This window comes from Penaeus vannamei, chromosome 17, assembly GCF_042767895.1.
Source record: "Penaeus vannamei isolate JL-2024 chromosome 17, ASM4276789v1, whole genome shotgun sequence".
NCBI classification, from domain to species: domain Eukaryota; kingdom Metazoa; phylum Arthropoda; class Malacostraca; order Decapoda; family Penaeidae; genus Penaeus; species Penaeus vannamei.
In genome coordinates this window covers 12246973-12251972 of record NC_091565.1, presented here as the reverse complement: position 1 = coordinate 12251972, position 5000 = coordinate 12246973, and the positions used below count along the sequence as shown (strand labels likewise).

General features: G+C 38.6%; 1 protein-coding gene across 1 annotated transcript in view; it reads right to left on the bottom strand.

The window, feature by feature from the left end:
* Positions 1–1405: 1405 nt before the first annotated feature.
* Positions 1406–5000, bottom strand: part of NetA (Netrin-A) — a gene marked incomplete in the record, with an annotated part of 535888 nt that continues 532293 nt past the window's right edge. The window contains 1 exon segment of the mRNA XM_070131929.1: positions 1406–5000. This exon segment is cut by the window's right edge and continues 1867 nt beyond it.

The following is a 5000-nucleotide window of genomic DNA, read 5'->3' as shown; positions in this document are numbered from 1 at the left end:
TCCCTCTGTTGATCGCGTGTCGTCAAAACATTTATTCCTAAGTAATGAACTGCATTATCAGGAATTTTAGTTTCCAGATACAATGAACTGTCACTTGGATTATTCCTTTATTGTTAACCTGTCTTAACTTTCCATTGCTTCTTTGTTGTCATTTGCTTAAATAGCTTAGCTGCAAAAAGGGTGCACATATATTCCACACTGCGTATTCTACTCACATCTAACTTGCGATGAAGTATTCCACTTTCTCTGCACTACATAACCATACTGTACACATTTAGAATGTGTCACACACTCTCCCTTATTCGCAAGGGAAAACCATTGCCACGCTGTATGTAGATTTTTTTTCCGTTTCTATGTGCATACTATGAATATAACACTCTATCCATAGAGACTGTTGCGTCACATAGTATATGTATATCATCTTGTATCAGATCATTGAGGTATCATTGCCTGATATGTTCTAGTTTGTAAAAAAAAATCTGTCAATTTGATATTACATATGTGCAACTAAAATATTAATATTTAACCTTCATTGTTTTTGTGTGTTAATAATTACTGAGTTTCTATCTGCCTATGCGTATGATTACAAACTGAAAAAGCGTAGTCTGAAGGCAGCTGCCTGCAGTTCAAATATATTAAGCATAAAATCTAAATAATGGTATTTAAAACAAAAAAGTGAATGAAATATTGTTTTTTTCTCGGGGTTACTCTTTATAATCCAAATGCATTCTTATTAAAGCTGTCTCAGAAATGAAAAAATGCTCTCTTTGAGGACTGCTCATCACCGTCTGCGATATTTAACATTACATATATTGGATGTACTTTGGTCTTATTTTTATTCTCAGGTGTCTGCTATAAATATATATATATATATATATATATATATATATATATATATATATACATATATTATTCTAGTATACGACTCATAAGATAGCAGAGTGGTATGCCTGATATTAAACTTAGATATTCTTATGCTCTCTCAAACTTAATGTCTATTTTCCCAGTAGAAGTTATCAATTTGATTTTATCGACACAGCCATTACATATGAAATACTGACGTTCCTTGCTAACATGGGCTTTTGCAAGGATGAAACTGCCTCGTCGATTACTACTAGTATATGCAATTTCATCGGATTTTCTTTATTATATTTGTTTCTATTTTCGTCTGGTATCAAAAGCTGACCTGCTTCAAATCACTTACAATATATATTACAAATATATCTTCATTCACAGAACACCGACACACGTCTTGTCAAAGTATGGCAAACAAGTGTCTTTGGGTGTCTGGCTTGGAAAGGAGTGTTTGGGCTCTAATGAGTCTATTGACAATTTATTAATGTTTCACTATAAATTTAATGCTTGGCGTGACAGACAAAGGATCAATCAACAATGAAACAAACACTTCCTATTACGAATACATTTATTTGATATAATGAATCATCTGTGGTACACGTGGCACATGTAAATAAAATAAAAATAGAGGTCAGCAAATATGTACAGAGCGCGCCGTACAGACACCAACAAACTGACTGATGGGCCGAGGGGGCGCCGCGCCTTGCCGTTCTCTCTGCTGGATGAAGCCTCGCCGACTATCACTGGCCGCGTGCAACTGGTTTTGTGGGACCAGAAGGATTAGCAACATGCAAATTCTGATAATATCATAAGGCCTTACAACTGCAGTTAGTATCTTCGGAATTTTTCTTTGATTTAGATAATATATATATATAACACAATGCGAAAAAAATCCATACAACAAAACGTCCAATAAATTTTCATTTTAAGGTTTGCGGCCTGCACAGTGTAATTCTACCATGCAAAAAAATATACACAAACACTCCAAATCATAACATCTGATTCCCTCACTCACGAAACCGTACAGCATTCACTTGCACAAAGTTTGCTCCCCGCACGGCACCCAGGGTCGCGACGCTTCCAGGCAGCGGTCAGACCCCCCGCTGATATGCAGGACCACCACACGACGCTCGACACAGCCACCTGACACCACACCAAGGCTCTCTTTTCTCATCTTTCTTCGACTGGTTTGTGTCCATTTAGGGGAAATTGATAAAATGGGGGCTAAGGTTGTAAAGATTCCTAGATTTCCTTTCTCACCACTTTTCTTTACTTTGTGGATGGAGATATTAATGATTTTTTTTAGCAATTTTCTTTTATGTTTGTTTTTTTGTTTTGCTGTTGATGTAATGTCACGTGCCTGTTGTCATTCACTGTGTTGTGACGTAAGGTTGTCGCTTGCTCCACGCTTGAAGTAGCCTCAGTGTACCATTATTGAACACATTTATTTCCCTTCACAATAGCCTCCGCTTGCGAAGTGTTGGGTGGAGGGTACCAACAACCTTGGCCGTGCGACTACAGTAAGGTCTCTCAACACGTGGAATTGGGCTTCCATTAACAAACAATTTGGAAATATGGTCCCATAATGAACAATCTGGGATTAAGGTTTCCATAATGATAATTTCATTATTTCTTTACTTTTCTCTCGATTATCTGAATATCTCTTTGTGCACAAATTATTTCCTTACTGATACCACAACTCGGTCACAACACATTATGCAGTAAAACACTTAAGAACTATTTTAATGTTCAAGAGCTGGTTTGGCACAACATAAAAATCATATTATGCAGGAGTGATTTTTTTACACATACAGAAATATGCAAATATACATCAGTCTTAAAAATAAACTGTACAGTGGCAAAAATAAAGATATACGTCTCGTGGACAGACAGTTAAAAGTTACAAATTTTAGCAGCTGGAGAACGAAATCTGAAGTCCTTTCCTGAGACGAGAGAGAGAAAAAACAAACAAACAAACACCGAAAGCGTAAACAAGGCAAATATCCCATTGTTAAGAGATACCAAATATGACAGATTCTCAAACAAACCGAGCCAAATACAAGGCCTTAAGAGAAAAGGGATGTGTTTCAAGGACGAATAGTAAAGAAACGTTGATTATTTTGTGTTTCAAACACCTAAATGGCAAGACTAACTGACAGAAATTCGCCACTGATCAAGTTAAAGAATCTCACGCAAGCTTCAGATTTCAGGCTCCAGTGTCTATTACAGTGAGGGGTCCGTTTGTTGACTAACATATATCATTGATAAGAGCTCAATTAATCACTAATTTGAACATCAAGGACATTAATTTTAAAATAAATTTCTAAGTTACAACATTATTTAAACTTGCTCTACATTAGAGAAATCCATACTCTAATTGATTGCATTTAATCTGAGGTATAAGTGAAATTACGATGATGGCCACATTATTCGTCCTCTTCAGTTATTCTCGATTGCATTCCTAGCCAGTCACAACTCACGCCAACCATATTTCGTGCCATTGGCTTCCAGCGCACAAGTAAGCGGAGCGCACTGAGCAGCCACTGTGGTCGACCCCGCCATCCACCGCATGGGGAAAGATAGCTCAGTAGCAATTCGGTGTCCTGGCGTCTGTTTTGATGATTGTTCAATGAAACTGTAACCATTAAAATCCTTATTTTCCATCTTTTTTGACAACTGAAAAGACCAAAATGATCGACTATATTCACAAAGCGTCCGTAACTTTTGTGATGTCATCAAAATAAACCCCATGTGTTTTTTATTTCCAAAAATAGAATCAGACGCCAAGACACCTCCTCGAGTTGCTGCTGATCTAGCCTTCCCCTCCACCGCATTCCAATCCACGTCCGATGTCAACAACGACTCATAAAGGTTATTCAGGTTTTGTAAATGAAATTCGTTAGCAGATGACACTCACTGTTGGAAACTAGTCCTCTAGTAATTAGGTTTTCAGTAAAGCTAATGACTTTTGTAAATGTTAATCTAGCGTATTAAGTGGGTGAGTTGTGTGATTTCGCTAAGTCACTTTGGTTGGCTATCGTCTGATGGAGGCTGTAGTCATACCAGATAACGTCGTCAAGATGTATTTGCATTACTAAATATATATATTTATACATACTATGTGAGGCAGTTCGATTAACAGCTTCTTCCACCACCAGGGAATAACCTACAGAAAAAAGAATTCTACAAAAACGTTCTATTGAAATTTTTCCGTCACTCTGGGTGCCAAAAGTGTGATGATGAAACACGTACATATATCGATGTATTTTAATTTTCCTTCTATTCTTCCGTTTTTATTCTGTTCTTCCAAAGTTGTGATTTCCCTGCTTCAGCCACTCACCCACTCCACACTGACCTCACACTTGGGTTAATACTCCATTTCTCCTGGGACGCTGTCATACCCCCTTTGTCAAGACTGGCATGACACCAAGCTTCTGATGCCGGCGGGCGAAGGGCGACGTTCGACTGAAGACACATTCACACACGGGGACACGCACACGACCGAGAGATATGTCCATTCATCATTCGGTTTACTTTTAGCTCGGCGTAAAAGTGTTTACAAATGAACGCACACACACCTACCTCTTATATACAAGCAACTTCGCCACCACAACCACCTACGAAGTATGCCACACTCGTCTCCAGAGCCCACACTCTATGAGACCGACGAGCAACCAAGACCCTCTCACCCATGCCCCGTGTCCTCAGCCTTCTAAGGGTCAAGTGACGAACCGAACATCCGGGGAACTATGGACAAACTAGACCGACAGAGGGAGCAGCCAAGAAATCGCAAGTTACGCCCTAACATCTATTTCTAGGTGCTGTTCCTCCACGCTCAAATAAATAATGGTGACAGTAAACGGTGCTATTGTGAAGACTGGTCTTAGCTAAATGCCCAGTACTAAGCTTTTGTCTGTGTTTGAAAGGATCAGGGGAAATACTCAAGATAACAACGAAACACTACTGTTCATACAGCCGGAAATATACTTTTACGTTTTTGTTTCTTTCCTTACTGCATTAGTTTGGACTAAATTTTAAACTTGATAATACGAACGGCTTCCAGTCAACCAAAATGGTATTTCAACCAAACTATTGCCAGCTTCGCTAACATGGTGCTCCCCTGGTTAGAACAATAAACCCGACAG